Source organism: Gallus gallus, chromosome 12, assembly GCF_016699485.2.
Source record: "Gallus gallus isolate bGalGal1 chromosome 12, bGalGal1.mat.broiler.GRCg7b, whole genome shotgun sequence".
In the NCBI taxonomy this organism is placed as follows: Eukaryota; Metazoa; Chordata; class Aves; order Galliformes; family Phasianidae; genus Gallus; species Gallus gallus.
Window position 1 is genome coordinate 14,119,213 of NC_052543.1, and position 25,926 is coordinate 14,145,138.

The following is a 25,926-nucleotide window of genomic DNA, read 5'->3' on the forward strand; positions in this document are numbered from 1 at the left end:
TCCACTGTAGCCATCAAGCATACAAACTGACTTTGGCACTACATTGCACTTCTCAGTACTTTATGTTTAATGTGCAAATACACTGCACTTGTTAATATCTTGAACTGCTTGAGAAAACGTTTCATCTGCATCCGATGCAATCACAAAGAGCATTTTACACTGACTGACTGATGAAATAGCAGGACTATTTCGTAATCTTCACAAAGCATCACTAGAATCTGAAAAATCACCAGAAGGATATCTTGCATTCTAAAATTCACTCGGAACCATTAACATGTCTGTACAAATCACTGGCAAAATACTCATGTAAGAGAAAGAAAAAAAACCACACATTAAAAACAACAGTTCCTAATGTTAGCTCTGCTCGAAATTATTAAGAGCAGCCAGCACGACAGAGAGGACTGGTGGTGCAGATGCTTCTCAGCCTTAGTGCAGCCAATGGACTGCAGATTTCCCAGCTCTCTCAGTACTTCAGCTGCTTTCAGCAACTTCACATTCACATTCCAGTAATGGGAGACAGTTAATTCGGTCCGTTGCGCTGCTTTGAAAATTTCCACCCTTGACTTGCAAACAAACAAAAACACCAACCTTTAAGCTAATGTCTTTCCCTGTGTGAATATAATAACTTCTCCCGGTGACAGAAATTCTGCTGTGAGTAGTGGCAAGCTTTGCTTTGTTGAAGCCTCCTGCAAACCCACATTGTTTGAAGTCATTACACACAGAGGAGCTGAAGCCTGGTGTTGGTAAGTCATACATTTTTGCTGAAATTGCTACAGCTGAACAGCAGCATAAAAAAAAGGGGGGGGAAAAAACGTGGAAAAAAAACTTGATTAAAGATGCACATGTTTCCTTTTTGCATGGACAGATCCTGTTTAAATTTATATCAGCACACACCAGCAACTGCAACAGTTGTGTGGATCTTCTGGCATGTGTGCTGAGACTTATGCATAAAGCTACCCATAGCTAAACAGGCTCACTGCTACAGAGGCACAGAAATAGCATACATAAGATCTACAGCATATTTAACATTACGTCCTGACTTGTCTTCTGGGCAGACACATCTCTGCAGAACAATACAGCCCTGCAATTTAATTCTTTTAAGAATACACACATGGCACAGTTAGGAGTGCTCCAACTCCCTGCGCAGTAGTAAAGGGTGCTATTATTTTCTCAAGACAAGTAAAACATGCACACGCACTTCTGCAATTTTACTATTAAATTATTTGCATCCTGTCTAATGATTCCATCCAAAAAGTCACTGCTAGAAGCTGCAAAAAGTCTCCGTAGTACTCACAGGTTAGGAAGGACCCCAGGCTCATGCTTATTCAGCTGCAGCAGTGCCAGAGCTGTTGACTGCTGTGCACCACACTCTCCTGGGATGAATCTTGCCTAGGAAAGGCAAGCCCTTGTCACCAGCCCTGCTGGCTCTACATCACTACTCAGAAAAGCAGGTTCTCTGGCAGCTAGTGATCCTTATCTACTCAGATTGTTAAGGGTAAAGAGCCATTTCCTTCTTGCAACATAGCTAGATACGTCTAGAAGTGTAAACCAACTTCAAGGGACCCAGTGGGAGCTTGTAGGAGGACCCAGAGCCTCCCAGCACTCGTTAGAGTGACAGCAGATTTTCCTATTCCCCAGTTGCTGGCTGCTCTGCATCTACTGCTATTGCAATACTCTGCAGAGAAGGTGACCAGATCATATCCAGGCTTCAGACCTCTCAGTGGGGCCAAAACTTATTTGAGATTTAGAACATAAGAATTCTTGTACTTCCTCAATATCCACAACAAAGAGACAGATATTTTTAGTTTTAAAAGTAAGGCATCTTAAAGTTCACGCTTAAATGAAAAAGGATCAGAACAAATATACCAATGCACTATCATGTATAAACACTGAACTCCTAGATCATATCCTGCTAAGCACAGCCCCGGGTAGAATAACATAAACTGCATTTTCCAAATTAACACAGCACATATCAATGTAGCCATTACAGTTTCACTGCCATTTGTCACCTGGTGTGATGTGTACAACTACTGCACCAGGTCTTTCAGATAGGAAGAACCTCAGCCTGATTAGAAGACTAGAATCTTGTTTATTCTAGCTGAAAGAACATTATTCTGAACAGCTGCCCTACCTTGAAGAAGAGCAGCTCTTACTGCATCTCAAGTCAGAGCCAGAAATGCAGAGGGGAGATGATGCATGGGAAAGTAACAATGAGATGTATTTGTCTCATAGTTTAGCCCAGGCCCTACCAAGAAGCCAAGGAAACTGCCAAAACCTGTGTCCTGAATGGCTTTGTCCTGGATGTACCCAAGACACCTCTCCCAACAGATATATGCCAATAAATAGCATTCTGTCCGGCCCTCACTTTAAGTCTCAGAAGGAAGCCACAATCCAGGCAGAGAGGGGAGCAAACCAGCAGCAATTTTATAGTCAGAATAACCTCTTAGAAATGCCCAGAAAAAAAAAATTAAAACCAGAAGCAGTAGCAAAAGACAGAGGCTTGGGTCATTGTACCCTTCTTTCAAGTAGTCCATGTCACTTAATATTATTTAGAGTCCCAGAAATGGCTGTAACCAGACACAGACGTGACCCATCCTCTTTGAAGTCATAGACTATCTCCCGATGTTTCAGAGATAGAGAGGGAGCAAAGATGGAAAAACAGAAACAAAACCAAAGTCCAACCCCTAGATAATTTGTTTTTCCACAAGTCTGTTATGTACACAGAATGGGAAGCTCTTTGAGAAGATGAATCTTTGACTTTCTGTGCTTAATACAAAAAAAAAAAACAACAAGATGAGTGAGACAGTATGTCTCGCTCTCCCATAACTTCATTTGATTTAAGTTATACCCATAAAAATAGCCTGACTCTTTGTTTCCAAGAGTCATGTTTCAGTCTTGGGTTGTTTTCTTTCACAGTCTAACATACCTTTCTGTATCTTGAGAAGTAAGTATAGAATTATTATCCTGTTAGGAAATTTGTTAGGAAAAAAACCCAACATTTCTCACAACACCTCAGTAACAAGGCAGGAGCTGAAATGTCAGCCATTTACAGCAGCTCACAATAACCTTTGACATCTGGTCAGTAGAGCCCACAACAGAGAAATGGCACTGGGGAAGTGTTGTTAAATACTCAAGCAGTGAGGAGAGCCTTGAGAAAACCTGCCAGTTCCTTTCTTGGATAATAACTGAAGATAGAGCTTCAAGGCAAAGGAACAGCAATGGTAAAAGAGTCAGAATGACAACTCATAGCATTTCTCAATCCTCAGCTCTTCTCCACAGCGACTGTGCCTTGACAAGAGGCAGTCATTTCTGTCATAAGCTATGAATGAGGTAGTTCATTATCAGCAATTTTGCTACTTCCTCTGCTTGGGAAGAAAGTATACCAAAAAAGAACTGCTGCGCTAGTTCTCTCTCCTCCAAACTGCCACACAGAGCACAAATAGATATTAGAAACTTTAAGTTGGACGAAAGAAAAAACAATTCAGGAGGTGGTAGCAATGAAAAGGACACCAGCAGAGGTTAAGAACAATCCCCAGTCAATAGAGGGAAATGCATCAATAGAGGGCATCATGCTGCAGGAGCCCTGCATTAAAGCACAGCCAGGCCTGATGACAGGCAGAGTGGAGACCAGCTGGTCCCTAATGCTTGAGCTGATCACTTCTACCAAAGCAGCTCAATACATATAGGGACTGGTGAACAGACAGCTGGATGGTAATGCTGTAGACCTGAAGCCGAACAGGATGCAGTAGTTTTCACCCTGGTACGATCCTCTTTGCAGGAAGATGGTTGTTCCAGCAAAATTTCACAAGGAGACTGATCTCAGAGCAGCAAAACAATCAGTTTCTGTCTAAACTCAAGAACCACTTAAAAAAAAAAATCAAAAACCATGTTTTCTTCATTAAAAACACCAATATCAGGTTCAGCAACAGCACAGGAAAAACTCCAGAAGTCAGCCCAGAAAAATGGAAGGAGGGGAGCAGAAATTACATTTGCAGATCAGGAAGCAGATGCTTCTGGCAGTGGTTCTGCTCAGCCACCAGAATGCCTCAAGGAGGATTACGCAAGAAATAAACTCCCTGTTTAAAATATGTAAACTGATAAAACAGCCTTACTTTGATGCTTGCTCTGCAAGGAGCATTTCAGCTGAATCGATAACACAGCGTTGTTCTCTCACTGCAGCGACACTGCAGCGTCTGCAGAAATATTTTCACGTTTCAGCTGTACTGTTTATTCCAGAAAGTGAAAAGTTTGCAGTGATTACATTCTGGAGATGTAATCTGTGGTGGTACGTTGCTGCAACCACTCAGACTTTGTCACGGGATGGATGATAGAGGATTTAGCCTTCTCTAACAAACAGCACGCTAGATTTACGTGCGTATTGTATTTCTCAGTAGGAATGTCTGACTTATTACAGAAACCACAGACAGATCCAGGTGGAGAAGCATTCAGGATATGACAACCACCTATTGCAGATTAGATCAGAAAAAAAGGAGGCAGCAGCTGAGCTTAATATACAGAGAAAAAGTCTGTTTTACTTTATGGCCTTTTCAGCCATTCATTTTAAACAGTCCCAGCACATCACCGGTAGCTCTGCCATGCCAAAGCTGTTATTTTCAATAATATGAAATCGATGAGGAATGCAGATCTGAAGATCAGTATCAAAAAGGCAAACAAAGGATGTGCTGAGTTTGAGTGCTCTGGGTTTCAAGCAGACCGAGTTTCTGCTGAAGCAGATCTCCTTTTGGGCACATCTTCCTCCTCCATTACAATTCCTCTGCCACGTCCAAGGTGCTATAGGTGAGCAGTTATCCCAGTGGCAGGGCAAATGAGCCTCCATTGTCTTTATGAAAATTTTTCTCACTAAAAAAATGAGTTTTTCTTAGGCATTGAGGAAAGAAGACCTGAACACCTGCATTTATCACAGTGCATAGCTAGATTTATAGTCAGGATGACTGCATCCTACCAGGGATGTAACAGCCCGACTGCCCTGCTGTGGAGCACAGGCTGCAGCATCCCTTTGTGCTGGCACAGCCAGGCCTCCTTACAGTCCCTGTAGTGATCTCAGCCCTCAGGACTGCTTGTTCAGCTGGATCCCTGTGAAATGCTGTCAGATTTTCCATAGCACCGTAACAAAGGCTTATTTATTTATCTATTAAAAAGGAGCGTTAAGAGGTGCAAATATTTGAATTGGCTCCTAAAATTCAGTCTCTGGACTGGAATTCAGACTACTGGGCGAGAGGGCTAGCAAACACCCAGCTAACATCTCAGGGTGCTCCGAGCCATTTTGTTCTCCATTTTTGATTAATTTTTTTCCCCCCAGTGGTTTTTGTGCTGAAGGAGCTGACGTGATTTATCAAAAAGCAGCGGCAGATGTCAGCTGAGGAGAAACATCCTTTTTCAAGCACTGAGGGCAGTAACAGCAGCAGCAGAACTCTGAGAGCAAGCTGTATTTCTGTGCATCAAAACAAAGCTGTGACTGGCGCACAGTGTTCCCACTTTGACTTTTGTAGAGATTCTCCACATTGCTTATGTTAAAGTCATTTGAAATAGATTGAAGCATGCCACTGTGACATTCTGCAGTGCTCCACTTGGGGAGCACTGAATGAAAAGTTTCAGCTGCACCACCACAATTGCTTTTCCATTTAAAGTTACCTGTAACTTCCAGCTAGAAAAATAAACAACGAACATTCAGAAGTGCTGCCTTCTGTGCTAATACACACCAGAGCTAAAGCTCACCTCTTTTTTCTTCCCCCCCCAAATCCATTTTAATCAGTGCTCCAGCAACTGAGTGAGCAACATGATGCTGCAGGAATGAGATGGAGAGAAGGAGATGCTGATGACAGTACAGGCAAGAATTCCTTTCCAGTTTTTTCCTTGGCTTAAGAGCCCTTTTAGAGTTTTTCTTTCACCTGTTTCCAGCTTCACTGATCACCCTCATTTTCAGACATCTTACTTTAAATTTTGAACTAAGCTCCCAATGGCAAAAGGAAAGCACCACTCTTCAGTTTTTGTTTCTTGTTCCATCACGCTCTTCACTATTCTTCCTGCTTTTTCCCTGTTTTCTTTCTCCTTTCCACAACTTATTCTCCCCCTTATTTTTGTTTCCATATTTCATGGATTTGTTCCCCCTCTCCCTCAGTAGTTTTGATCTTGACATTTGGCAAGCCAGCAGTTACACACTGCTCTCACCCACCAATCCCTTACTGCTGAGGCACACCTCAAACACACATGATCTCCTACTTTCGTTCTGTTGGTAGGAAAGGATTGCTGTGAATGCTGCCTCCATTTATTCACAATTCAACATGACTTTTCTGATCCCAGACAGGTTGTTTAGGATGGTTTTTCAGGGCAAGAGGCAGCAGATTCTCTTGATCTCATAGGTCCCTTCCAACCATGTGATTCTATGATTCTCTCTGTTCTATTTTGACTTCTCCTTGCATCTCTCTTAGCTCCAGCCTATGGTGAGAAGTCAAAGCATCATGAGAAACACCGAGACAAGAGGCTCAACTCCATAGCATGACACAGCACAGCGAGTACAGAGCCATGGGCTCCCTCCAAAGAGATTTGCCAAATCATTTTGCACAGGAATAGGATAAGTCAACACAAATGACCTCAGCAAGCCATCAGAAAGTACATGGTCAAACTGGAACAGGGTCATTGAATTCCAAGAGGGACTTTTTTTTCCCTTTGCAGTGATGAAAAGGTCAGCTCCCTCAGGGCAGGATATAACTCAAGTACTGCCAAGACATCCATGGGAATTGCATCAGTTGGGCTAGAGTACTGTGCTTGTAACAGATGATGACAAAAGCACTTGGGAACAGATTCTGACCATCAATTCTACATCGTCCTTATGGGCTTAAATCATGCAATTGCTGCTCCATGTTTTATGTGTATTTTTTCCAGCAGTTTGTCAGTCCATTTGTTGATGCTGTTAAATGATATTACTTCGGAGGTCAGCTAGACAGTCTGTTTTCTGACACAACTTGTGTTTCAGTGTGCCTCTCTGCCTCAGTTAGAAGTAAAAGTCCACTACACTGCTGTAGTCAGAACAGCAAAAAGTCTATCCCAGCTATGAAAGGTTTGCAGCCAGCAGTGCGACCCTGGGAACTCAAGGTAGTCATCTCCCATGTATGCATGAATGTACTCTTTTCTCTTTCGATGTGCTGCTTTCCCACAGGATATGCCAACTCCTCTTCTCTCCCCCAGGGATCAGCAGCAGGTAGCTTCCCAACAGCAAGTCACTGCAGTAAACACATTGGGTCCCACATCAACTCACTCATTCATTACAGTCCTTACTACTACACCAGTGGTTCTGCAAGAAGCAGCTCATAATGCAGTGCCTCTGAGGAAGTGGGTTTTGCTCTGTCCCTGTGTCACGTTGAGGCACGGGTACTAGAAAACTAGGGCAGCTTACATTAGACCATTGTGTAAAATAAAAATAGCTCCCACTATAGTACTGACAATAGCATTATTTGCCCTTGAATGCACAATTTGCATGTAGTGGTATTGCAGGAGAGGAAGGCAGTGCACTTCACTGCTCAACTTGTTTCCATGCAGCTGACTCAGGCAGGTAAGTAAGTGGCATCCTGCCTTGTACAACTGTCTCCTGACATTTTGCAGGAGTTTCCTCTGCTATTGCTACATTACTGCAAGGAGCAGAAGAAATACATTACCCTTTGCTGAAGGAGTTCTTCAGCAACTTGCTCTTGTTTTGATTGGCGCCGAACCTGAGAGGACTGGGAATTTGGAAGCTCAAGAGAATTTGCTTCTTAAACATTACTGACACAGTCAATACAGCCTTCCAAGTCCTATAACAAGCTCTCCTTCCCACGTCATGTTTTCGCAAACATTTAGCGATCTGAAGACCCTACTTGGATCTCTGCAAATGTTTATCACGCTGCTACGTCACTGCTCTGTGCTGCTGCCCAAGTGCTTGCCTAATGTCTGGTTTCTGGGAGAGTGTGGTTGTTTATAAAGGCTTTAAGTGATGCGTGTAGTGATGAGACACATCGCATCCAGCACACTATGTCCAAAGCATTACTATTAAAAATAGCCTGGACTGCATCACAGCATTTGTTCTGATCTAGAGAATTCATGCGCTCTCTGGTGCCACTAATAAATAATTGACTGTTTAATATAATGTGTCAGAATAATTTAATGTTTAATCTACCTTAAGTTTGATGGAGTTTTTAACTCCTCGCTGCTTTGGGCGAGCTTCTTCATTATAACACATTTTCCCTGTGCAGAGGAGAGGGGGGAAGGGTGAGGGGAAAAGCACAGTGACTTCTGGTCATCTTTCTGGGTCTGCACATCCAAACTCATTCCCACGATGATTTAAAGGCACACAGCAGCTTCAGTGCTACCCTAGACCAGTATCTCCATGCCTTCCATCACCCTCAAAGATCCTCAGAGACCCAACTTGGAACAACCCACCAACTCTTGCCTCTCTCACCGTAAGGCTTTTCCCTTTGGTCTGCTATGTTTCCAGGAATTTCACATTGGCAGACTTCCCTTCCTCAAGTTGCAGTAAAACAGCCCATTCTCCTTCTTTATAAAAATGCTCAGCTAGTTTTTCCACAGCTCTCCTGAATACTTTTTACTGGGCAATTAAAAAAAAAATTAAAAAATAAAGTCTTCAATACAGATCATCCTGTGCTGAAAGTTTTCTCTGCAGATCTTGTCTCCTCTTTCCTTTTCCCTCATGCTATTACCCTCCAAAAGTCTCCTTTTCTACCTTCTCTGAAAGGGTTTCTGTTCTTTTGACCTCCTTTCATCTCCCTGCATCTCAGTGCTTTCAGGAAACTGTGCTCTTGTCATTTCTAGAGCTTTACAGCTCAAACAAGCTCACCACATCAACCCAGTGTGAATCCTACAGCAGAGTTACGTCACCGCTACTAGGTTACACCAGGCTACATGATAGGAGCTGGTCCCAAAGTCTATATCTTATTCATGAGCTGTATTGACATACTTTTGGGCTTATGTAAGATCATCTAATCTCACAGCTGGTTAAGAAAAGTTCTAGAAAAGACTTCTGAAGATCCCCTATATCACTCTCTCCATGTCTTTTATCTCTAAGAAACCCTGACTACCCATTACATCTTAACAACACGCTTGAGCTTTTACATTTCACCCATGCTCCAGTAACTTCTATTGGCTATCTATTTTCCCATTTTCAGCTGTCCTTCCAAAGAAACGAAGGGAAAAAGAAAACCCAAAGAAGTAGATTTTGTAAGTGCAGTGACACAGTGCTCTGGGATGCTATCACCATTGGACACGTGGTACCAAGATGTTGGCCCCGTTAGGAAACGGACTTGTTGCAGCCCCAGCACAGAGATAATACCCATTTTCTCCTTTCAAAGGTGTCCTTCATAATGGGCTCCTGCAGGTATCACATCAAAGATTCACGGGGAACTCCAGTCATCAGCACGCAACAGAGCTGCTGGTAGAAGTAGCCCTGAGAGGTCAGGGATCCCATTTGAAACTAAAGACAGTAGGGCTTTTACTGCAATATTGCAGTATTTCATATTGCAAGAAGAGAACAATAAACGCACTCTTTCCTCCTCTTCAAGAAACACCGTACCACATTCGTGTGGTATTTATTTTTTCCCAGACCATATGGAATTTTATTCCTTATTTATGTATTTTAGATGAATCTGTTGGCAATAGCTATTCAATAGCTACAGTTCTAAGACAGCAGCCACATAATTTCATTTCCAGATTTGTAGGAAACCAGCACAGATGTAGAAAGAGCACAATTCAGTATTTATGAAGTGCTGCCGTTCCATAAAGAGTGAGAACCTGGTTATCATCATAACTGTTCATTAAATCCAAAGCACAGTTACAGGCAAACAGCAATTGATCCAGAACAGTGAGGTTTTAAGTCTAACACTTGCAGGGCCAGACCTACCTCCCCACACCGTGTTCTTAAACACACTGAAGTCACCAGAAGTGCTTGGAGATGCAGGATTACACCTTAGCAGCATGGTTAGCACAAGTCCTAGAAAGCTACACGAGATACAGGCCTTCAGCAATACAAAGCTCATTGGTGCTGGGAACTATCACCGTGTAAGTCATCACATTGCCATAAGAAGACTTCTTGTATCCCTCAAAGAGGATCATACTGTTGATCTAAAGCAAGTTTAACCAGAGAGATGCTATCAAGACTATAATTCTTCAAAGAGAAATGGACTGGTTACTCTGGACACCATCACCTCTACTGTTGGTGTCCCACATTCAAAGAAATTGGACCGCTGTCTGATTTGATAGAACAGCTGCCCCTACACTTGTTGGTTTTGATTCCTTTTCTAAAAGGGAGTTTTTCCTTTCTGACCCCCCAGCATCACTCCTACAGTCTATACATTAAAAGAAAAATCCTCAGAAAAGGCAAACCTTTGGTTCCTGTCAGTGCTGATTTGGCACAGGAAACAAGGTGATCTGTAAAAGATATCCTCATGAACAACTTCAGGCTCCCTGGGGCTGTCAGCTCTGCTCTTACAGTGTTCAAACCCACATGGCAGGAGATGACTGCAAAGTGTCAGCTCTCCTCCTGGCTCAGGGCCCTGAGGTGGGGGAGGTGAGTTTGGTGGAAAGCTGCAATTTAAGATATGCTCTAATTAATATTAAGTTCTATGCATCAGACTATAGCCAACTATTTGCATAACAGGTCATAAGGCATCCTGCACATTTCAGAGCAAGGAAAGGAAACCATGAGTGACTAGGATTGACATTAATTCTAAAGCGTAGAAGATTTCTTACAGTTTAGCACTCTTAGGATATTGAATCAACAGATGGTCCTACCTCCTGCATGCTAAATATTTTGTTTCAGAGCAGAATGAAGAACTCAGTGTAAATAAAACCCAGTTTTTGCTCCTCCAGCCACTTTTTTCTGTAGCTGTGCTAGTGGGATCAGTTCGAAGCGTCCTCCAGGAAGACCCATCATCTTCTCCTGTCTAAATGGCCAACGCATTCATCCTGGTATGCAAACGCTGATGTGGATAGGAGGGAAAAGAAACACATCCAGAGGGGTTCATTAGCAGAGCTGCACGCATAGCTCTCTGAGACAAGCCTGCTAATTCCACACTGAGCTGGTATTTTGGGGTTTCTGATCCATCATTGTAAGATACAAGAAATCTAAGTTCTCAGAGCTGCACTTCTTGTAGGAATGGGAGAAGATGAGGAAGCAGGACAACACCTTGAGATACTGTGCACCAGAGCCCAGCCCCATTTGAAAAATACACACTCGTGTCCAGCTAGCGTGGATCTGCAGTTGCTGCCATTGTGCATGTAGTCAGAGTGGCAAGAACCGTATTTACGGACATTAACATTGTAAACACATTGCCTTGCAGCCAGCTTTCTCAATACAGCAGTTAGATGGAGATTTTCAGAAATACCCAGCTGCCACAAGCAATAATCCAGTGGCTACTTTGTGCCTGTGAAAATCTCATCTCCCTCCTTAGTGCCTGCAAAGCACCATTTTGCACTGGATTCCTAAATAGGAGCAATTACTCTTGCCTTGGCAGTAACACAGCTCTCACAGAGCTAGGGCTGCTTTGTCTCCTCACTCCTGTTTCCTCCCATAGAGCTATTTCTTTAATACAAGTCCCTGTATAATGCTTCCAGAACTTGTGCTGCTATAAAAATCTTACTTCAAACCATCTGACTCTTATTTCCCTCTCACTAAATCTGAAAAAATTACTTTATGATATCTGGGGCTTATAATAGATGGGATGTATGCCAGAGGGAACAATAGGAGGAAATGAAAGATGAAATTATTAGCCAGGAGTTAAACAGGAGATGAAATTATTCTGAAGTGCTTTAGATACGAGAAGTCCTTTGTTTTTGGAAAAAAAAAAGCAGGAAGATTCTCAAGACCAGTTCTGGGTGGGGAAAACCTCCAGTAGATAAAGAGACAACTGCCATCCTCTTGTAATCATTGCTGTTCCACCCCAACATAATTTAAGGATAATTTCTGTTCTTGCACACCCACTGCGTTGCTTCTTCCCCCACGTCCCGCTGTTAGCTGTGATTCAACATAACAAAAACGATAGCAACAGAACGAGCAAAGTCATACTCCATAACACAGAAGAAAGCAAAATTTTTGGAACGCAACCTCAAAGCAGCAGCCACAAACTCCCCCTGATTTAATCCTGGCCCAGGCTTCACACAGTTCAACCTGGTCTAGCACAGCCAGCAGGCTTCACTCACCGCTCCGCTGAGAAGATGGTGCTCTCAGTACTGGACACTCCTCCTCCACAGGTCAGCTTCCTCCCACTGGGGGGAATACAAGTAATTTAGCTGCATCTTTTCCTCCCATTTAAAACCTGCTTAGCAGGCTGGAGAACACCTGTGGCCATTGGGCACTCATGAGAACCTCCTGTAGCCAAGGATGTTGTTTTTTTTTTTAATCAGCACTGTGCCCAGCTGGTGGGATTGGAAGAGAAGTCATTGCAGAAAGCTTATCTTCAGCTGGGGAACCCAGTTCTGACTCAGGCTACAAATATGCATGTTTTCATAACAAACTAAGGCACAAACCACAGAGTTCTGGCTTGTAAGTTTGCATGTACGAGGGGAAGAGAAACTACCCTAAAATCTTTCAGGAGTGTCAATGTGAGCATCCACAACTGCTGAGCTCCACTTGCCGGAGCTGCTTTAGAAGGTGCTTGCACCATGCTTATAGCAGCAAAATGCTTTCTGACCACAAATCTCACACCTGTGCCATGGCATTGGCCTCTGGAGCAGCCCAGGCTAAACCAGGCAGGGAGGAGGGAGAACAAGAGACAAAAGTAGGGGAGCTGGGTGTTCTTCAGTGAGGCTGGAGCTCATTAGAACAATGGGCACAAAACCTGTATTTCCCTTAGCTGAAGCTTCAGGTCAGGGCGAAGTATTTCTAAATGAGCCAGCAGACGAGCTACTTTACTTCCTATGCCATTTTTCATGCTGTGCTATTGATTTCTAGTTGGACTTTGCAGATATTTTTGTACACTGCATTTTTAAGGCTGTTTTCCCCCTTGCTCATTAACAATGCTACCCAAAGTTGAACTACAGCAGCAGTTCCACTAAAGTTTCCCTGGAACAAGCAGTGGTCAGGGTGACCTTCATTTGGCACAGCAAGTAACATTCTTTTCCCTTACAACCTGCTATAAAAATAATAAAATATAGCAGTTACTATCAATGTTCTCAGCGTGATGAAGGCTGTTAAAAAAGTTAAAGCTATTGTTCATCTGCTGAAAGGCAGAATTCCAAGAAAATGTATATTGCTCACTATTTAAAAGTGAAACACTTTCCCCAGTGTAAACTTCTATCCACGCTGAGAGGTGGAAGTTGAGGATAACAAGGCATGATCCACGAGGTTTGTGCTTACAGCTGCTGTGTCATGTATGGCTCTGCCATGCTGGGCACTTAGCACCAGTCCTGCCCCTTCCATGAGCTTATGAATCACAATTGCTTTTCTGCAACCGCTCTTCTTGCATTACCCCAGCAGCATCTGCTCTTTGTCCTGCAGTGATAGCTCTATTAACTCTTCAGTGCCTTCCCATTGTCTGCTCGGCAATGCTGGCAGCAAGCAGAACCTCTGGGTGCTGTCTGGCCTTTGGTGGCTTTGCCAAGCCGTGCTCTGAGCCCAGTTCCTCTTCATAACCTGAGAATAAACCTGTTTTTACAAAATTTCCATGTAATATATCCTCAGTGGGCTTTTGACATAATGTTATGCAAATCTTTGCTCCCCTAGAGAAGAATTGAAGAAAATAAGCTGAGAACTATTCCAGACAGGAATGTAACGTGTGAAAAATACATTAGAGTAGTTTAAGAGAGGATATTAAGGATGAATCTGAAACAGAGCATTATTTCACATTAAGTAAATAGACCATCTCTGGTGAGTACTTTATTTACCTGTTGAAGCTGGAAAGCTTATATTCTTGTAGTTCTTAGCATTGCTCCTTGCTGCATAGCATACAATTTTTGGCTCAACCAGTGTCTGTGGGGAATATACCATGAATGGTCACAGAGTACAGGAGAAAAGCTGGGTAAAGGCTCAATGATTGGGCTGATACTCAACACAGTAACTATCACAGACACTGTCACTTCCAGTCTGCTTGGAAATACATTGTCAAAATTGAGTAAATCTCTATTCCAGCTGTGTTTATTTCTCCAGGTTTTGCCTGTCCTTCCTCTTAGTAAAACTACAAACGGTGTCTGATCTCCCTGGGTACCCTGTTGCTATCTGTGGTCTTCTCTGTATTTCTGCTGGTGTAAATCACACAGTGCCACTGAAGGCCACTGCAGAAGGGGTATGGGCATGGTCACTGTGTCCAGTACCATCGCCTGTTGGGTTTCATGGAGGAAGCCACGAATGCTGTCTTGCAGGAGCTGGAAGACTCAACCATACACAATACCTATGCACAATAAAACTTGAAAATCCATCCCAGTCACGTTTCTTCAGTTCAGCCTTAGCCATCTCCTAGATTTATAAGCCACTTTTGAGCAGTTTTGTTCATAGAAGAGCATCCTGGCTAACACCGCCTTCGCATGCAGCATGATGCTTTTGATTTAATCTTGATAATTATTTTTGTCCAGGAATTCAAAGCTCACTTATCAGGGGCACTGATTTATAGCACGGGGCATGAAATAGCCAGATTCTATTAGAAAGATTTGCAGTTACAAGGCTGAAGCATTATTTATTGGGGTTGTGGTAGTAAAAGGCAACTTTTCATCCAGCACCTGTGAGTGGGCAAGCAGTCCATGTTATCCATATTCACCGTGATGTTTCCTTCTTTTATTTATACGTCTGTTCTCACCAGACTTAAATACGCAATAATTACAGGTAGCTAATGATATAAATTTAAAGGAGACTTAAACACTCTCAACTGTAAATGGAAAGAAGGCAAGAGGGGCAAGCACTTCTAGCACTGAGCATATCTAATACCTGAATCTCTAGGCAAAAGGACACAGGACTTACCAACTCTCAATTTAATCATCCAAATGCCTGGAAGTAGATATGTTGAGCACTGACATACAACATTTATTATTATGGGACTTAAGAATATACACATCTGAATACAAATTGCCTCTCATACACCATACGCTACTGCTTACCTGCCCCATTCGTAGCTCCCATGCATGGACACCATGCTCAGCTGTGCTGCTCCACTTCCTTCTTGTCTCCTTTAAAATCGAGCCTGTGGCATATCTGCTTTTTCTCTGTGCTTCCACCAGGGTGTAAATGTTGCAGGAGAAACAGCTTATTATTTGTCAATTGAAGTTACTAAACAAGGGAAGGCCCATGTGCACAAGGGAGAGGCAGCAGAGGACCCGTTGGGTTTGAGGGGTCAGGGAACTCTCCAGAGCTCAGACAGATGGGGACAGCTCTGAACAGATGTAATGCAGACAAGATTTACATCTTCTGGGCTGTGACACCGCTCTTCTCTGCTAACCAACAAGCTGAAGACACTGTCCTTCATTTACTGCCTCCACCAAACTGTGGAATTTCTGTCCTAGATTAGGAAGGATTTGGTTGTTTAAATGGATTCACAGTCTCACTTTCATCAACTCGATCTGGATACAGTCCATTCCCAGGTTAAGGTTATGACGAGAAACATAGGCTGTAAATCCATGCTGTTTGCTCAGCAGCCCATCACTTGCACCACAGACCAGGAGCTGCCCTGGTTCCATGGCTCTGGACAGTCACACACTCGAGCCATTCCTTTCCCTCTCTAATACAAAGGCTTTTGTATTGCATGTTAAAGGAAAGCTCGGGTCTGAGATAAATACTGCCTTTTCCTCTGCACCTTACCCCAAGGTCCCATCATTTTTCACAGTGTAAACAGGACTGGCCTCTTCCAGAGTGCACTCAGGATCCCAATGAGCAGCACATAGGAAATGAAGGGAAGGATGCTGGCAATTCCATGGCATCTTTTATAATAGATGGGGTCTTAACCCCAGTGTCCTGGATAAACTCCAGTTCTGGTAATTGCATTCTGCATAGTTAAAATCCCCCTGCAGTTTCAAATGAATCCATTATTCTTCACTTCCTTTCCTAAATTGCTGTGCAGCCTTGCTTTGTGCTGCTGAAGAGTTGCTTTGTTTCACCTGAGGGATGATGGCATTTCATGGCTGCATGAAACGGGCCTGAGTGCACAGTTTGTACAACAGACAGGGAAACACTTTGGGATTATTCATAATTAAGTATCCGCTCCCTGCAAATGAATGGGTTTGGGTGAAGCAGCACAAACACAAAGCACTGCTTCTCTCAGTGCTTGGAAGTTGGTAATATAAAACGTATAGGGCAGCAAGAGACAGAAGTTCCTAAAATTCCCCTCAGCCAGCTAAGCATGCGAGCTTCAAGTGACTGTCTCAGTTTGTACTTTCCCATATTGTTATTGATTAATTGCCCTACTTCAATTTCCTTGTTCTAAATGGAAACATTACAATCATAACTCCAATCTCTGGCCGCGGTACAGACTGATTTTAAATCTTTAAATTGTGTCAGTGGGAGGAGGTGACGGGGGGTGGAAGGAAAGCTTTTTATTCTTATTATTAATCTTCATGTGTTCCAGGACTTACTAATTCCCCCCAGATGTAGAGAAACCACGAGGTATTTCTGCCCCAGCCAAACCCAGGAGATCCCTCGGCATCATAAGCTTGCTCTCGGCCCAGCAGTGTGTCCTGGTAAGTAACAAGAGGATATTCCACAAACACCAGAATATGCCAGGCTTTCTGGAGCAGAGCCAGTGGCCTTTCTCAACTCCAGCTGTTTGAGTTATAACTTTGTTCCCCATCAGGATTTGGGCTCGACCTTTATTGTACTCAGTGTCTGCGGCTATGCAAGAATGCGACAGTCGTTTTCTGAGCTTCCAGCCTGTCCTGGAAGGAGCTGATACCACCTCATAGCTCTGCATCCCATGCAAGATATGCATTCTAGGAGAAAAGCAAGGGAGAAAATCGCCAGGACTCCCATCCTTAGAAAAAGCATCATTTAGATACTATTATTCCCCAACCCAAAGAAACCCACAAAGCAGAAGGTCAATAGAGCAGCGTAAGTAGATGGCTTCTGCTCCTTCTCTGCAGGGTAGGTCCCAGTCGCCCTTCTGGCATTATTTTGATGAAGGCTAGGAATGAAATCAATAGAAAAAGAATATAGGAAATTAAGTACAATGTGGCATCTTGAAGAGCAAAGTTTAAGCTGAGACAGAAAATGCCAGTTTAGAAGCCACATATGCATCTCATTTAGAAAAAAATCTGTACTCTTATTAAAGTAGCCACAATGAGAGTATTAGCTACAAATTAGGTATGTACTGGGAAGCAAGCTCTCTGTAGTGCATGGAGGAGGAGCAGCATGTTTTACACTCGGAGGCAGATCAAATGAAAGCTGAAAGATTGGAGTGCTAGGCAAGGTCAGCTCAGGACCCAACTGAACTTCAATGGTATTTTATACATAAACAATATTTTATCCACAAACCACAACATTTTAAGAACAATCCTCTAGCAAAGAAAATGTCAAAGCATAAATAAGGTCTTTTCTTGAAGATCTGGAGGGGCAAGGGATCCAGAACAATCACCAAACTGCAGCTGACGGCATGTCTCCTGCTGGCACGATGTGCACACACAGCACTGCTCCCACGTGGCTGAAGGGGAACCCCAAAGCCCAGCTGTGGGGTCTGACTGCTCTCCCTGCCCCATCCATTCCTTTGCCTGCAGAATGTGGGGCTGTTCCAAGGATCCCCTCTCTCTCCAACACTTTGTTGTAGGGTGGGTGCTCTGGAAGAGGAAACAAGCGATGATTTGCTACCCACAGGCTCCTCTGTCATGTCACCCAAACTCGCTCCATTGCCTCCTCCAGGAAGGAGGTAATATTCCATCCTTATTATATTAGCGTATTATTGGCTAATAGAATAAAGTTAGCTTAAGAAAGATAACAGAATCCTTTCACATGGCTATGAGAACTGGCTGGAAGGAGCGCAGGACTTCTCCCCCAAGCCCAACTACTGATCTGATTGTAAAAGGTGGTATTTTCACCTGTAGGACTCCGAGGATTTTGAAAGCTTTCCAATTATTATTATTTAAACAAAACCAGGAAATGAGCACTGCAACACATTTCCATGTTCCTGTCTGCCCTTTTTGCCTTCTCTTTGAGTATGAAAAGTTTTTAAAAAAATAAAGGGAAGCAGGAAGCATAAATGAGAATCTATTCTGGAGTGTATTATTCTAATTAAAAGTCCTGGTGGAGCTTCAGATGAAGGATGTCCTTTTACCAACGGTGTGGTGGAGAGAGGAGTGTGGAAGACAAATCACAGAACAACGGCTGAGGCTGCAGCCTCAGCCTCACAGGGTTAATTCTGTGAGTTGGTTAACCATCACGAGAGCAGTATTTACACAGCCACCCTCTGTGGGAATCACACGGTACCCTTTTACCTAGTATTTATTCTACACAAAAGTATGTAAACCCTGTGATCCATTTTAAGCTGCAATCTCTTTCTGATAAGTTAAACAGATAGAACTCTATGAATCTGAAGCCATAAGGTACATTTTCCTGTGCTCATATGGCTCTTTCTGGCATCCTTTCCAGTTCTGCAGCATCCTTTCCAAGATGTGGAAAGATGAGCTGCATTCACTCTTCCAGTCTTGCTGTAGAGGTGACACCACTCTGTTCCCCTGCATCCCTGCTCTAAGCAGAGGCACAGCACTGCAGCACCCAACGCTTGGTTTCATTTGGTTTCCTTCCAGGAGAGGAGACTATTTCCATTCGAAATATCAACTAAAAAATAAATGAAAATCATCAAATGCTTTTAAGATCTGCACCTTTTATTGAGTGTCAGGAGAGTAGTAATTCCTGACACAGCAAGTGAAGTTGTTTTGAACCCAGACCGATTAAAATGATCTTATTTAGCAAGTCTGTTTAAGAAAACATCTGGCATGTAACATTTCCCCCTTGTTTTCTCCAGAGAAAATCCTATCTAGGCGTATGTCTCAGGAAACAGCTCAGGAGTATTTCACACTACATGAGAATTCCTCTGCATTTAAAATTATCCCTGGTGATACGTATGGTTTCTTCCTCCTTAAATAAAGAAACCTGCCTTGCAGTCACAGCAGCTGTCCGCGCCATACCAACTAACACGCTGCTGAAAGGAGGTCACCTTTGCCTTCAACAGAAGCATCTTCAGGAATCTCCATTCTGATTCCCTGGGAGGGAAAAAAGCCCACATTAAGAGACAAATTTACAGCCCCCACTGATTCCGTTTCAACCTGTTAGTTCCTCAACACCGCGGCCATAAAAGAGCTGTAAAAACAATTGCTTGTGAGAAGCCCTCATGCTGTCCCATGAGTACTCAGCTACTTATTAATGATTGAGACTTCAGAGGAGGAGCAGAGAAAAATGCCCTTATGCGGGTTCCTTGGAGCAATCTTTTCTCTGTAGGAAATGAGCATTAATTTACTATGTAAATATAATTTAGGGTCATTCTTTAAAGCAGAGACAGTTACACAAGGATGGAAATGCAAGCTCTCACATAGGTTGAGCAGAAAAAAAATGATGTGCTCTCAGAATCAGATACAATCCATACTTTAATGCCCAAGTCAGGCCCAGAGATCTCAGCAAATGCAATTTAAGAGGTAATTGAAACATCAATATATATCTCTGTATTATTTTACTTGCAGTCAAATCATTATTACAGCATATGTCATCTGAGCTGGCCAAGAGATCTAACGTGACAGCATTCCATAATCCACATTGACAAAGTGGGTTCAGGCTGCATGTGCACAGCTCCCACTGTGGCCAAAATGGCTCTGAAGTGGCCATATCAATGGTGACTGAAATTAGTACTGATGCATCCCCTAAAACTCACATGAGGAACCTCAAGTGAAGTTGGAGAAACAGAATAAGGCAACATACATAACCTTGAAATTCCTTTGCTGCTCTGAGGGGCAGCTCCACAATTTGCTCCCAGAGCTGAGTCCAGTTTATGCCTCGGTCAGCCATCATCCTCAGATGAAACAACTTCAGTGAGTGACTGAGCACCCTTCATGCAGCCCCCACTGCCATCTGAGCACTGCACATGGAGACATCAGGGCACCCTTCTGTGAGAGAATGGACACCAGCACTGCTTTGGAGTCACCTGGGCTTTCAGTGTAGCGTGATCCAAGCGCCCAACAATTTGGCATGGGACACACAAGATCTTGGACTGGGCCTTCTCAGCATCACTACAGTACAAATACTAAGCAGGAGTAAGTAAACCCCTTTTCTATTGTGAGCACAGGTTTTTTTTTTGAGTGTAGTTTTTGATGAAGATTCTGTGACAGAAAGAATATCAGATTAATTTATAAACATTCATCAATTAGTCTTCCTATTCTCAAGAAATATTCTATTTATCGAGAAAATAGTCTCATTAGACTCTGCACAAACCAATTATCAGCTCAGGCTCATCATCTTTCAACTTTCATAGGTTCTTAATAACTGTGGAAGAGAAAATTGTGAAGTAGCAATTACTATAAGATCCAGATATCATCACTGTTGCACCAGTAAAATCCACTGTATATTTGTGTCATTCCTCTTAAACTTCTTTTTCTCTTGTAGTAAAGAGTCACCCTGCACAAACTCTCCAGCTAGCAAAACAGACACAGCTAATGTATGTATATAAATGCAACATACAAAATATATGTACATACATATGTAATTCTCCTGTGCATCCCTTTTCCACTCAGCAAAACCAGGGAAGATTCCAAAAGGTGCAGCTTAAAAGTATAATTCTCCCAAACTAAACTGCCCCAGGCTCTAAAAATTCAAGAATTCATTAAAAACATCACGACACCTAAAAATAATAACTAACATTTTAAAGGCTGCAGAGTCTTAACTTGCCTTCCAAATTCTAGCCCTGCAGCTCTGCGTGTTCAGCTTGCGTTCTGGAGATGTTTTAGTGCACTAAATATTGACTTCTTTCGTCTCCTTTAATGAAAGTGGAGATTCTCATGAAACACCACAATGAATTAACCTTGAATCACCCCACCAGTATCACCAGCAACAAGTCCTTCAGATCGAATGAACAGGGAAGATCACCAGCAGCTTTCAGATAGGATGCAGTAGACTGGGGGTTATTCACGCAGACCCTGTAAGATGCCTATTATGGTGAGGTCCCTAAAAAAAAGGACTAATAATTTTAGATAATGAATGGCATCTTCTATAGAGAAAGCTGGATGTATAAATTACTTGGGAGAAAGGAAAACTGCAGCATCATTTCAGGGACTGCTTTGAGGATCCGCCTTTGAAAGCTTGTTGCTTACCAGTGAGAGAAAGTGACATACCGAAGGGACTGAAGCTAAAGAATGGGCACCCACGAGCAGGAGAAAAGGAGCAGAAGGGCACCAAATAGCCCAAAGTCAACTTAGAGCATCTGTCAGGTCCTGAAGGAAAAAAAAAAAATCACTGCTCCCAGCAGGCAAGCTTCACCTTGTCCTACCTGAACAAATGACTTTCACATCTCAGTGTATCAGAAAGAGTGAACTGGCGGAGTGTGATGAATTGCCATAGCTAAAGGAAGAAAAAGGCACCAAACTGGCAGTCAAAGAGCAGGACTGGAAGACTGTAGCTGGGACAAACCCATGCACAAAGTGCAGCCCCCAGGCTGAGTTTTACCACCCACATGGGATGCTCCAGGCAGTAAACCCACAGGTGATCCTCAAACATCCTTTAGGCATTTCTGTCACACCTGGGGTATCAATCTACAATGATTGAATCCACAATGCTCCCTCTCCTCCTGTTACAGCCTCTGTTGATCAGTACTTTTTCTTGCATTTCAGGCTGTTGTGCAACACTGCTCTCTATGTGACACCTGTAGCGAGTGGAGTGAGTTGCTATCACTGGGTACTTTGTAAAGCTCTGTGGGATGCCCGAGGTTGCCAGTGGCTGTACACAAGCAAGAGCTTAATGTTGCTGGAACACCGCCTGCAAACGATGGTTGCTAGGAGGTAAATATCATATTTAGAAACCTGAAAGGAAGCAACAATTTCAGGTCCAGTTTGAGGCTCATTGAAGTCTTTCTGTTGACTTTAAATAGGATGTAATCCATCCTGTAGCAAAGGTAGTGGAATTTTTTTAAAAGAAGTAAAAATAAATGTCGCTCAGATGATTCCAGGCGATAAGGGCTGGCAACAGTTGGCCATTGGGAAGGGAGAGCAAATAGGGGAAATGAAAGGTGACAGCAAACAGCTTTAGTGAGCAAAACCCCACAAAATAAAGGATTTAGCTGGGAACAGCTAACAAAATGAACACCAGTCCTCAGGTGAGGCTGCCCTAGCACCCACACTCATTTTGGTACCTTTGTTTCTTTTCATTTTACTACTTCTGACTTGTTTCTTGGTCAACATCCTCATGCAACACAACATGCAGTGCACCCAGCCTCCCCTCCTTGCCCCGAGCACAGCAGCGTTTGGCAACCTGCGTTGGCATCTTAACTTGTTTTGTATTTTGTTATTGTTTTGTTTATTTTCATTAAGAAGAAGACAGAAAAATAAGATCAGTCTGAAGCACGATATGTCTTCACTTGTGATTGCTTTGACAGGAGTTTCACCGGGATGAGAAACATATTGCAAAACTACTTAAAACAGTATTTTCAGCACCTCCAGAAACTCCCTGATGGGATTTCAAAGTCTTTGCTCACTACAGAGATATTTACACCCACTCCAGTCCTCCAGAGAAGAATCATTTCCTCAGGTTTTGACTGTGCTCAATAAAAAGAGTACATGTCTTTTGTTAGTGAAAAAAAAAACAAAAAACATCGCAATTTCCCCAGACAAGAAGAGAGTTGCTGTGATCCTCACCTACTGAACGCTGATGTGGCTCTAAGCAATGTCATATAGCTTATCCACCACCAGGGAGCATTCCCCTCATCTGTGAAAAAAAAACATGGTTAATTTTTTCTTCTCCAACCAAAAACTGGTCAAGGACAACTACTTAGAAAAGCACCAAAATGCAATTCCTTCTCTCAATAAAACCTTCCAAGCTACAAATATTTGCCCCCCTAAGATGACTGAAGTTGTGGGGTCCTCAAAAATTGAATCTGCACTGCGTGGGTGGGGAATTGAACCACAAAACTCAGCTCACCTGTGTGGGACTGAGAGCCACAGGTGTTACAAACTCCTTGCACAGTTCCCAGCCCCCTGCAGTCATCGCTTCTGTATGTTGCCATGGGCTGCTCTGAAGCTCCTGTCCTTCACCTGGGGTTTGGCCAGGTGTGACAATCAGCCAGCAGAGCCGTTATCTTGCTAAATCAATAAAGTGACAAACTTCAAACAGGCCATTATAAATATTAGCAGATCATTGAGAATTTTTATGGATGAGAACAAGGAAAGTTAATTTTTAGTGATCTCAGATCCAAGGAATCCACTTCTGGAGACATCTAATGTCTCAGTGACAGAAGACACAAACCTCTGCCTCTAACAGTCCAGTATCATGATCCATATTCCTAACAGATGATGGATGGAGATGTTGCAAGCTCTTCTGGGGCTCTGGATGCTGAGCAAAGCCTGTTGTCCTCCAAACCAAACTGCTGCCAGCCAAAGAAAAGTTATAAGTGGCAAAGCAAAAGCTACTAAATAAGAATTTAATTTAGATTGATTAAGATAGCTATTACACGTCAATTCATTTAAATACAAATGGATTATTTGGAATGTGATTATTGAAGATTAACGGCTCCTGCACACAATATAAATACGTAGCTAATTATAAAGTCAAGCAGTCATTATTAATATTTCTAACGATCAATTTGTATTCAAACAACATAAAATCACCAATTCTGTGTCTTCTGCAGTCATGGTAATTGGGAAAAGAGGCCATGATCTATGCAGAAATCAATGGGCTGCTGAGTGCCTGGCTGAAGGCAGAGCTGTGGAGCTGAGTTTTCCGAGACACACAACAAAACTGGGAGCTCAGATCAAGCAGAAGGAGTTATTTTTGTTATATTTTGGTTATATTTGTTGTTCTTCTGTAAGCACAGCCAGAGAGAGACTAAATGAAAAGATCACCAAAATGCTTGCTGCAGTCTGTAGGTAGACGTGGGTCTAAAAGAGCACATGCTCTGAGCACAAAGATGCACTGTAATACAACACCAAGCTATCAGACAGGTGATAGGATGAGCACTCCCTGCGTGCAGATGAGATGTTCTCAATTAGACATGCCTAAATGCAATAGACCTCCACAGAAAGACAGCCCAGTAATAATTTCCATTCTGAACGTCAGTTGAAAGAGCAGCAATGATTTAATACAGAGCACTGGCAATTCTGCACACCATACTGTCTTGCTGCTGGGCCACTGTTAGAAGAGACAGTTGGACCATACAAGCATTTTGCTTTCAACTTGCTGCCTTCAAGAGGGAGCTAGCAAATCAGCCCATTGTCATAGAGCTGAAATGCATCCTCTTGGTTCTGGTTTGACTTTTACATGCGTGTACAAATAACAATTTCTGCATTGGTTTTATTATGCAAAGCAGTGGTGGGTTTTTTTTAATGTTTCATTTTTTTAGGTAGGATATTTTGAGCAGACTTTTTCGGGACTCAGTGACAGCCTGGGCTCTCTCACGCCACAGTTTAATGTACAAACAGTGGTTTGCAATAGGATGCTCAGTCCAGCACATAAGCAAGGAAAGGCTTTCCATTTTGCTGGTAAATCTGTTCAGCTTCTTCATCTGGAAAGAGCTGAATGCAGCATACAAAAAAGCAGAATGATTCCTCGCAGCTGGTTGAGGGGGCTTTTTGCTGCTCCTTGCAGGAACCACTGGGTTTGTGATGTAGGGATTTGTGAATCTTGGTTGTTTTGCAAGAAAAGAAACTTCCCCTAAAAGTTGCCAGCACTTTTGGTTTTATTCCAAATCAAGAACTGGCATCTCCCCAGCTCTAATTAACAGCGGCTATTTTTTGCCATCTCCAGCAGCAAAAACACGACCATTGCCCCCATTGCACAGAAAAGAAAAAAAGAAAAAAAGAAAAAAAATCACACTGACCTTAATATATTTCTTTTTCCAGTGCAAAATAAATGCTGTACTAAATCACCTGCTTATCACTCACCAGGCATTTGCAAATAAATCCAGCCTTAGGTTTCAGGCTTGTCAGAAATTTTCAGCCAGAAAACACTGATTAGATGCAATATGCTCTGTGGGAACATATTGATTCCGTCTGACCTTTGGGCATAAAGCATGTCTGGCTTTTTAGATGCCCATCTCCCCAACTTTTCAAGCTTCACTGCTGCCTGTTGTCCAAATAAATAGAAGAGGGGTTGTGACTGCTGGGATGGGTGCGCAGCTCCCAGCAGAACCAGAGTCTGAGGACATAGATATGATTTCTTTGTGGGCTCCCCTGAAAGAGGGAGGTTGGTTGAGATTCACAGGGGCCAAAACATTGGGAAGGACCTCAAATGACCATTTCTGGAGTCTAGCACACCCTTGTCCTAGGACCAGCTACACCTACACTTTCCCAAACTGACCCATCCTTTGAGCCCTGCAGAAGATGGCACAGTCCTCTCCAGTGGATCAATCCCATGGTACTCCATCAGCTTTTCCACTGCACTCCTTCCTCACACTGTGGGCAGTGAGCATGGGCTCAGCTCTGAGCAGCTCGGGACAGAACACGTCTGTCTTTGCTTTGTTTTGCCAGGACAGAGTGGAAGGAAACTCCATCCAGACCCACAGTCTCCCTTTACCCTTTAATCTTCAGCCAACGCAGACAGTGTCAGATAGTCTCCCAAATCTAAAAGGACAAGACCATTACTCAGAGAAAAGCTTTGTGGCAATTGCTTGATGTTTCGCTCATTCGGAAACTAAACCTCCACCAAAAAACTTCTTCTATTCTGGGCTGCTGGCAGATCCCAGGGCAGGGCCGGAAGCCGTGGTGACAACACAGCACTCCAAGTGTATTTTAGTCTTTAGCAAAATAGACTTCAAGCTCAGAAAA

The 25,926-nt window shown here is 43.0% G+C and overlaps 4 long non-coding RNA genes across 35 annotated transcripts in view; 1 reads left to right on the top strand and 3 right to left on the bottom strand.

Annotated features, from left to right (window-relative positions):
* The window catches only part of LOC101751855, a 73,282-nt gene extending 68,998 nt beyond the window's left edge, over positions 1-4,284 (bottom strand). For 31 of the 32 annotated variants that reach the window (XR_006931320.1, XR_006931316.1, XR_005839206.2 and 28 more), the window contains exon 1: positions 1,295-1,449. This is a non-coding gene — a long non-coding RNA (uncharacterized LOC101751855). Of the gene's footprint in view, positions 1-1,294; positions 1,450-4,112 lie in introns of those variants that run through there. The other variant, XR_006931332.1, reaches the window with a different exon arrangement.
* On the top strand, positions 499-22,995 carry LOC112533375. Its single transcript, XR_005839211.2, has 4 exons — positions 499-743; positions 16,551-16,662; positions 21,784-21,951; positions 22,545-22,995. It is a non-coding gene; the product is annotated as an uncharacterized LOC112533375 (long non-coding RNA).
* On the bottom strand, positions 14,743-17,914 carry LOC416082. Its single transcript, XR_005839212.1, has 2 exons — positions 17,002-17,914; positions 14,743-16,911 (listed from the first exon to the last, which is right to left on the bottom strand). It is a non-coding gene; the product is annotated as an uncharacterized LOC416082 (long non-coding RNA).
* LOC124417162 lies at positions 18,681-23,005 on the bottom strand. The gene is made up of 3 exons (XR_006931333.1): positions 22,949-23,005; positions 22,804-22,873; positions 18,681-19,173 (listed from the first exon to the last, which is right to left on the bottom strand). It is a non-coding gene; the product is annotated as an uncharacterized LOC124417162 (long non-coding RNA).
* Positions 23,006-25,926: the final 2,921 nt, after the last annotated feature.